This window comes from Asparagus officinalis, chromosome 6 (assembly GCF_001876935.1).
Source record: "Asparagus officinalis chromosome 6, Aspof.V1, whole genome shotgun sequence".
Classification (NCBI taxonomy): Eukaryota; Viridiplantae; Streptophyta; class Magnoliopsida; order Asparagales; family Asparagaceae; genus Asparagus; species Asparagus officinalis.
The window spans coordinates 52,042,271-52,052,501 of NC_033799.1; positions in this window are offsets into that span (position 1 = coordinate 52,042,271).

Below are 10,231 nucleotides of genomic sequence, written 5' to 3' on the forward strand. Positions count from 1 at the left end.
ACACATGTACACACACATAGTGCAAATCATAAACATGCTCATGTGTATAAATATGATTATTGTGGTCGTTTTGGTCATTTGGCCATGTTTTGTTTCGATTTAAAAAGAAATTTTCGTTTGCAAAATAATTACAAAGAAAAATCTATATTTGCAAATGAACCACGTGCATTCCATTTCGATCAACGTAAACCATTCAAACCTCTACATTGCACAAATTGCAATCGTATGGGTCACGTTTACAATTTTTGCTTTGATCGTATCGGTGCACAAAATACGCCCAAGCGGGTTCATAACCCTAGGGCCTCGAATTTAAATGATAGGGGTCATGTCCCAAATTTTAGTGGTACCAAAATGATTTGGGTACCAAAAAGACTTATATAGTTTTGTATGTTTTTATAATTAAAAACACTTATATATATACCTTATAAAACTTTTAGTATTTTATAAGACAATTTTCCAAAAAGTCTAAATTAAAAAATCTTTCAAAACCATCTTTCTTCTTTACCTGCTCTTTATGTTTTTTTTGCGGTCGACCGACCCGGTCGACCGACAAACTCTCTGTAATCGTTCCGGTCGACCACGTCGGTCGACCGAAATGAGATTTTTGCAGCAACTGTGAATTTTTATTGGGTTTCGGTTTTGTTATTGGGTATCTGTTTTGAACCCGAACTCTACATCACCATTGAATCTTCATCTACTCAATCCTAGCCGTTGTTCCCTCTCTCACCCGACCTCTCTTCTTCCTCCCATTTCGAAATCGCAAAATCTAGGGTTTGAAATTCGGTCGGTCGCCCGTTTTGTTCAACCCCTGTTCCTCATTGTCGATTTTCATCAGAATTTGTGGGTAAATTCTTCCCTCATCTCTTGATTTCTGCATTCTTAGGTTTACATTCTCAATCTAGGGTTTCTTTTTAGGGCAGCTGTTTAAAATTGCTCTAAATTTCTTTTTACAGGGATTTTTCATATAATATCTCATATCTAATCATATTCCTAATCTATCATGCCTCCCAAGCCTTCCAAAAAGAGATCTAAACCTGAATCTAGTTCCTCCACTATAAAAGCTTCACATTATGAGGATTATCTGCTTTTTAAATCTCTTGTTAGGAAATACCGAGAGTTGTGCAAAGTGAAAATTATCTCAACCAGATACATCAAATATAATCACTTAGCAATGTATGATACTCTCACTATTCTTCATGATGTTGGGTTAGCTATGTTATTAGATGAGGAACATAAAGTTCCTTACTATCCTTTTCTAGTTTATCTATTTTATGCTAACCTGTCCACAACATCCTCTGCTGATGGTAGTCTGACCATTCCTTTTCTAGTTTATCTATTTTATGCTAACCTGTCCACAACATCCTCTGCTGATGGTAGTCTGACCATTAATTCATCTGTCAAGAATGTTGCAATATCCTTTTCTGCCAACGAACTTGCGGGGATTCTTAAAATCCCAACAGGTGACGTTGATCTTATGTCTGTTGAGCTTGGTGATCCTGCTATAAACCAACTCATGTTCAAACCCGGTTTCTCTTATCCTATGAACAACAATTCTCTTAATCCAAGTGCCAAACTTATTGCTAGAATTGTTGGGCAAAATTTGATTCCTAAAACTGGTAGTTTCGATCACTTTGCCTCTGATAAGATAAATGCCGTATATGCCATATTTGCTAAAATAAAGGTTGATTGGGCAACTGTGTTTCTCAAAAATATGGCATCAAAGCATACCAAGTTTCTACCATTTGGCTCCTTTCTCACCCTCATCTTTCAACACTTCGATGTTGACCTCACCAATGAACCCAAGATTGAATCCAAGAAAGATTTCTTTGATAGGGTCTCTCTCTCTCGCATGCAGCTTTCGAGCTCCCTATCTGATCCTGTTGTACCATCATCCTCTCGATCTAGAGCCTCCACCTCTTCCTCTTCTGATATTTGTGACCGTTTGGATTGCCTTGAGACTCAGTACTCAAGTGTTCAGAAGCAAGTCTCATCTATTCAGAGGGATGTTAGGACTATTCTTTCCTATCAGCGTCGGTCTCTTGGGATTCCGGATCCCTCTTCTAGCTCTGAGTCTGACTCTGAGGAGGGCCCTGCTGAAGGATCAGGATCTTCTGATGGCAATGGTGATGGTGGTGATGATGATGGTGATGATGATGAGTGATCTTGCTGTTTATTGGAGTTGTTTTATGTGATCTCTATGTTGATGGTGTTGTTTCATTTTGAGTTAGAAAACTTGACATTTATGTTTTTAGTTTGAGTGTAATAACTCTATATCAGTATGGATTTATGTGATTCTTTATGTATGATTTGCTATCTTGTGGACGAATCTATGTTTATGCAAAACCATGTAGTTTCAAATGCTTATGTGATGATTTGTGACGTATTGTGTTTAGTTTATTTCTTCCATAATCAATGCATAGTTGAAACAACATTCATGTTTTGGTGTATGGAAAATAAGTTTCTTATCATGAGTTCTTTGTACTGTTTATGATTGTTTAGTTTGCTTAGCTCCTTTACATACTCTTTAGTGTCATTTATTCTATTTGACAGGGGGAGCTTTTGGCATACATTTCTTTATTTTTATATATCTGTGCTTACAAGCAGGGGGAGCATTGCTCCTATCTTTCATTTTTTTTCCTTTTTGATGTTGTCAAAGGGGGAGAAAAATCCACATATAGCTCATATACTTATTCCATATATGGTTTATGTGATCATTCATGAATGGTTTATCTATGTTTGGCTTATATGTGGGTTATCAGTTTATGGTTCATATAAAATTGTTTGCCATCATCAAAAAGGGGGAGATTGTTGACCCTATAGTTTTGATGATGATTTAGCAAACAATTTATCACTAATAAGTTTTCTAGTGTTTTGTGTCTATGTTCTCTTTTCAGGTATTTCAACACAAGTCAATCAAGCGTTAAAGATTCAAGTTCATTTGTGTGGATTTACCTAGGTATATATTTGGTTTACTTACATATATTGTATGATTATATCTAAGCTCAATATATGTACACTTAACACGATTTTTAATGTTTTCTATCATATAAGTGAGTTTTCATCAAACGTTATTACAATAACTATTATCTCATGTTTACAGCTCTTTCATTCTTCATTATATACATATAATATATGCACAATATATATATACATGTTTACAAGCTCTATGTCAATTTTCATGCTCACGAAAAACAGGTATTCTGAACACTTTCATATAATATATGCACAATATCTTATATCTCATGTTTACAACTCTTTCATAATTCATTATAAACATATAATACATGCATAATATATACATACATATTTACAAGCCTTATGTTAATTTCTATGTTCACGAAAAACAGGTTTTCTGAACACTTTTCAAAAATAGGGAGTTTTCACAAACGAAAATTGATTTTCCAAAAATTCCTTTTCAAACATGTTCATTTCATCATTTAGAAACTTTTCCCAAAGTTTCACTATTTTTGGAATTGATTTGACATTCTTTATGGATTTTCAAAACAGCCTCAAAAACCTGTAAATATGCTCAAATCAGATTTCGGTCGACCGTACCGGTCGACCGACAGTTGTTCTTTTCCTGAGCTAAACTCCAGAGAGTTTTCTGGTCGACCGAAAATTCCGTCGGTCGACCGCCCGCTTTAAAATCCGATTCTCTGAGTTTTTGAGCTAAGCGGTCGACCGGACCGGTCGACCGACGAGTTGTCAGATGTGTATAACGGCTAGTTTTTCAAACTGGTTTTTTGGTCTTTTTACCTTCTTTTAGCTGTTGCATTGGGGTGCTATATATACCCCATTGCTGCTCTTCCTCTCCACAACCAAGAAATCCAAGTTTGGTGTTTTACAAAAGATTAAGTGCGTTTAAGAGCTGTTTAAGAGTTGATTTCATTAATCAGTTTTCAAGAGAAGTTTTTCTACAACAAGAAGAGGCTTTCAAATCCTATTGGGATCATCATTTCTTCATCTCTTCTTGTTCATTGAGAAGTTTTCTAAACTCCTTTTTATATAGCCTATTATTTTACTTTCATTTGATTGGCTATATTCATTAAGTTATATTTATTGAGTTTCATTCACTATTATCACATACACTTATTGAGCTTAATATTTTCATATTATATATTGTGGGTTGTGGGGTGTGATTTAGTAAGTATGAGCTTCATTGAGTTCTCACTTGTTATTTAAGAATAAATCATTATATTTAACTTTTATTTGTGAGAATCACTTGTAATACACTTGTACACCGAGAGAAGTGTGAGGCGAGAGACGGGGTCAAATCCAATAGGAGTGGCGTCGATTGACGAACCTAGGGAGAGGTTGTAATCGAGCACTTGAGGAGGAGGACACGGGCTAGGTTCCTACACTTAGTGTGTAAAGTGTGATTGCATAGTATTTGTGTAGTGTGAGAGTTTTCGGTGATCTTGTAAACCGAGTGTGTAGAAGTTCCGGCTTCCAAACCGGATTGTGATAGTGGATATCTCCTCGAGGTGAGGAGCGGGGACGTAGGTCGTGGTGACCGAACCTCGTAAACATATCGTGTGTTTGTGTTTTGCTTAGCGTATATTCTTTTCATATTTATTACTCATATCCATATCATATATCTTCTTGCAAGAACAAATTGATCAACATAATTTTAATTGGCATTTAATCGGATTAGATTAGCATAAGACCCTAATCACCCCCCCTCTAGGGTCTGACAATATCCACTATCACAATCCGGTTTGGAAGCCGGAACTTCTACACACTCGGTTTACAAGATCACCGAAAACTCTTACACTACACAGACACTATGTAATTACACCTTACACACTAAGTGTAGGAACCTATCCCGTGTCCTCCTCCTCAAGTGCTCGGTTACAACCTCTCCCTAGGTTCGTCAACCGACGCCACTCCTAATGGATTTGACCCCGTGCCTCGCCTCACACTTCTCTCGGTGTACAAGTGTATTACAAGTGATTCTCACAAATAAAAGTTAAATACAATGATTTGTTCTCAAATGACAAGTGAGAACACAATGAAGCTCACACTCACTAAATCACACCCCACAACCCACAGTATATGGTATGAAAATATTAAGCTCAATAAGTGTGTGTGATAACAGTGAATGAAACTTAATAAATATAGCTAAATGAAATAAAAATGAAATAACAAGCTATATAAGAGTTTAGAAGACTTCTCAAACAAGAAGAACAGTAGATGATGATCCCAATAGGATTTGAAGGCCACTTCTTGTTGTAGAAAAACTTCTCTTGAAAACAGATTGATGAAATTAACTTTAAACAGCTCTTAAACACACTTAAGATTTTGTTAAACACAAAACTTGGATTTCTTGGCTCTATAGAAGAAGAGCAGCAATGGGGTATTTATAGCACCCCAATACATCAGCAAAAGCATAAGTAAAAGACCAAAAAACCAATTTGAAAACAGCTATAAAAACTAGCCGTTAGAAGTGAACTGACAGTTCGGCGGTGGACCGGTGCGGTCGACCGCAAAGCTCAAAAACACAGGGTATGAGAAAATAAAGCTGGCAGTCGACCGCGAAAGTCTTTGGATGTTTTCACAATCGACCCCCCCCCCCCCCGCCATGGTCGACCGCGAGCACAAAAAGGCCATGCCAAGGAAATATACCATTGGCGGTCAACCGCGCCGGTCGACCGGAAACTGATATATCTCATATGACAGGTTTTTGGGCTATTTTGAAAATTCATTTAAAATATCAAATCAATTCCAAAAATAGTGAAACTTTGGAGAAAGTTTCTAAATGATGAAATAAACATGTTTAAAAAGGAATTTTTGGAAAATCAATTTTCATTTGTGAAAACTCCCTATTTTTGAAAAGTGTTTAGAAAACCTGTTTTTCGTGAACATAAAAATTAACATAAGGCTTGTAAATATGTATGTATATATTATGCATGTATTATATGTTTATAATGAATTATGAAAGAGTTGTAAACATGAGATATAAGATATTGTAACAACGTTTAATGAAAAAACATTTATATGATAGAAAACGTAAAAAATCGTGTTAAGTGTACATATATTGAGCTTAGATCTAATCATACAATATATGTAAGTAAACTAAACTTATACCTAGGTAAATCCACACATATGAACTTGAATCTTTAACGCTTGATTGACGTGTGTTGAAATACCTGTAGAGAAAAACATAAACACAAAACTAGAGAATATATTAGCTATAAATTGTTTGACAAATCATCATCAAAACTATAGGGTCAACAGTTGTTAGCATGATTCTATCCGAGGAGGTTAGAAGAAAATCGTCCGAATCAGAAGGTTCAGGTTTAGCTCTAAGTTTCGAGCAGAGAGGCAGAAGCCAGAAGAAAGTAAACCAGAATAGGAATCGGTCGAAATCAGTAAAGAAGATGTCGAACTCGAAGGTTAGGCCTATCAAAGGAAAGTGTTGGAACTGCGGCCAGGAGGGCCATATGTCTTCAGTCTGCAAAAGTCCAAAGAAGAATGCGGGTGAGCAGGAGGCTCATATCATGCAGGATGCCTTGATTCTTACAATGGACAGCGATTCAGATTCTTGGGTTATCGATTCAGGAGCCTCTTTCCATACCACTGCTAACAGGAAGCTATTTCAGAATTATGTAGCAGGAGACTTTGGAAAAGTGTATTTGGGGAACAACGAGCCCTGTAACATTATTGGAAAGGGTAAAGTGCAGATTTAGATGAAGGACTCTAAGTGGACCTTGAAGAACGTAAGACACGTACCGAAACTGAAGAGGAATCTTGTTTCGGTGGGACAGCTTGGAGCAGAAGGCTATGTTTCAACATTCACTAGGGATTCGTGGAGAATCTCCAACGGTACGATGATAGTTACTCGAGGTAACAAACTAGGAACTCTCTATCTCACCTTACATGCGAGTGACACCCTCGCAATTGCAGCTGGTAAAGAGAGTACAGATCTGTGGCACAACAGGCTAGGGCACATGAGCGAAAAAGGGATGAAGATTTTACATTCACAAGGAAAGCTAACCGAAATCGACACCGTGGAAGTCGGGGTTTGTGAAGACTGCATCTTTGGGAAGCAGAAGAGGGTTAGTTTTCAGAAGGGTGGAAGGCCATCTAAGGCTCAGAAGCTAGAGTTGATTCATACAGATGTATGGGGTCCAGTCAGTGTGTCTTCTTTTGACGGTTCGAGATATTATGTCACCTTCATCGACGATCACTTGAGGAAGGTGTGGATCTACTTTATGAAGCACAAGTCAGAGGTGTTTGAAATCTTCAAGAAGTGGAAGGCCATGGTGGAGAATGAGACAGATCTGAAGGTGAAGTGTCTGAGATCAGACAATGGTGGAGAATACGAGCTGGAGGAGTTCAAGAGGTTCTGTGCTACGAATGACATTCGGTTAGAAAGGACTACTCCAGGGACGTCGCAGCAGAACGACATTACAGAGAGGATGAATGGGACCTTGACAGAGCGTGTCAGGAGCATGCGTTTACATGCAGGTCTGCCTAAGATATTTTGAGCGGATGCAGTGCATACAACAGCCTACCTTATTAATCACGGGCCATCAGTTCCATTAGATTTTGGGATTCCAAAGGAGGTTTGGAGTGGCAAGAAGATAAATCTCTCATACTTGCGGGTATTTGGTTGCATGGCTTATGTTCATATCAGTGACCATGTTAGGGACAAGCTAGAAGCTAAGTCACAGAGGTGCACATTCATTGGATACGACATTGATGAGTTCGGGTATCGCCTTTGGGATGAGAAGAACAGGAAGATCATCAGAAGCAGGGATGTGATATTCAATAAGGATGTGATGTACAAGAACAAGGAAGATGCCAAGGATAGCCAAAGCAGTGAGAGCAGCATTTCAGATACAGATGGATCTGAGTACATGGATATATAGGAACTTCCAGACAGGGGAGATGATGCTTGTTCTGACCACAGAACAGAGGAGACTCCAGGTGCAGAAGAAACTACCCAGGGCATGGAGCTTAGGAGGTCATCAAGGGTACCCAAACCAAATCCTAAATATCTTTCATCTATTGACTACTTATTATTGACAAATAGTGGTGAGCTGGAAAGCTATGAAGAGGCAATGCAAGTGAGTGAATCTCAGCAGTGGGAGCATGCGATGCAAGAGGAGATGGATTCTCTACTCACTAATGAGACCTGAGAGTTAGCCCAGCTACCTGCACAGAAGAAGGCCTTACATAACAAATGGGTCTACCGGGCCAAGCAAGAGAGTGATGGAAACAAGAGATTCAAGGCCATATTAGTAGTAAAGGGGTTTCAACAGCGGAAAGGAGTGGACTATACGGAAATATTTTCCCCTGTTGTGAAACTCACAACCATCAGAGCGATATTGAGTTTGGTTGCTGTAGAAGACCTTTTTCTTGAGCAGTTAGATGTGAAGACTGCCTTTCTTCATGGTGACTTGGATGAAGAAATCTACATGAAGCAGCCTGTTGGCTTCATTGAAGAAGGAAAGGAAGAGATGGTGTACAAGCTCAAGAAGAGCTTATATGGTTTGAAACAGGCTCCGAGACAATGGTATAAGAAGTTTGATAACTTCATACAGAACAATGGCTACAGAAGATGCAATTCGGATCATTGTTGTTATTTCAAAAGGTTCGAGTCCAGCTTTATTATTTTGTTATTGTATATTAATGACATGTTGGTAGCAGGACCGTGTTTGGAGGAGATAAACAGTTTGAAGAAGCAGCTAGCAAAGGAATTTGCAATGAAGGATTGTAGGCAATAAAAATTGCCTTTAATCCTTATCAGAGAAGTTCAGAACAAAACTGCTAAAACCTCGCCCGAAATAGCAAAAAAAGGGGAAAACGCAGATATCTCCCAAACCGTAAGGAATTTGGCGAAACAGAGGAAGCGAACCAAAGCCTTTGGCTCGGTTCGGATGGCCCCATCTCGTCGAGATAGGCGATTTTCATATATAATTCGTTCAATTCCGACTTACGGTTTGAAAGTTACGGCCTATTCTTCGATCCATGCTATAGAGCTCGCCTAACGACTTGAGGATCGCCTGCAGACCCAGGTTCATTTGCAGTCCCCAGCTTCGCCTGCAGTTGCAAATCCGCCTGCAGACCCAAGTCTGCCTGCGCACCTGAGCTCGCCTGCAAACCCAGTTCGCCTGCTAGCTCGCCTGCAGACCCAAGTCCGCCTGCAGTCCCAAACTCACCTGCAGACCCAGTTCGCCTGCAAGCTCGCCTGCAGACCCAAGCTGCAGACTCGCCAGCTCACTGTCAACTGCCCACTTGGAGTATGGGAACAGTTACATCAGTGGTCAAATCCCACAAATCAAGGGAGAGGGCACAATACTCCAGGCCCGTCAGATGGCCGTCCACAGTACGAATGAGCGGACAGGCGCCGAAACAGCCTGCACCCTCATAAATGCGGCTCACCTCAGTTGTCCAGGTGAAGGGACGAGAGCCGCCAACGCTCGGTGGTTGGTCAGATCCACGCAAGCATCTGACAGCCGTTGTCACGCATACGAGGAGGGGCTTTCCCACTCCTATGTAGCGTGATGCAGAGCACAGCTCTTCGAATGACCATTGACGGTACGAATGAACAGCAGGACGTCTCCGAACAACGTGTGGTCACATCCCATAATTCAAGGAGCAGTCAAGCTATCTCCCTCACCTCTATTAGTGGTCAAATCCCATGAATCAAGGGAGAGCCCATGCCATCCCTTGCCTGTTAAAACCCATCTTCAGCAGCATGAAGAAGGGGGATTGGCCGTTGCATATTCTGCTGGCTAATCTCCCAAAGGTTGAACCTGGACCTTTGCCAAAGGCTCCCTCGTTTGAGAACTGAGGCTCCGGCAGCAACTTCGATCGGATCGTCCAAGGGAAGCAGACTCGGCACGAGCACCGAGCGAGGCATCCTATCGCCACCTAAAGTCCCCACACAAAACAAAGAGGGCCTTCCCTCTGCTTCTGTTGTAAACATTTGATTTGTTAGTTTGTAATAAGCTTTCTTATAAATACAAACGAAACTCCTTTCTTCGGAAGAATCAAATTTTCACCCTACAGAAGATGGCGACCACAGTGGGAGAATCCGTTCATTCAGATGAATTGGTGGTGGCGCAGTCTGACGAAGTTGCTGCAGGGACTACTGTTGAGTCCCTTATGATCAAATTCGAGGGGTACTTACAATCGTCCTCTTCTGGCGGCAATACATCTCGCGATGACTGCAGAGTCGTGCGGGTGGCCCAGCCCCAAGAGGCCGAGGCAACCAAGCTTG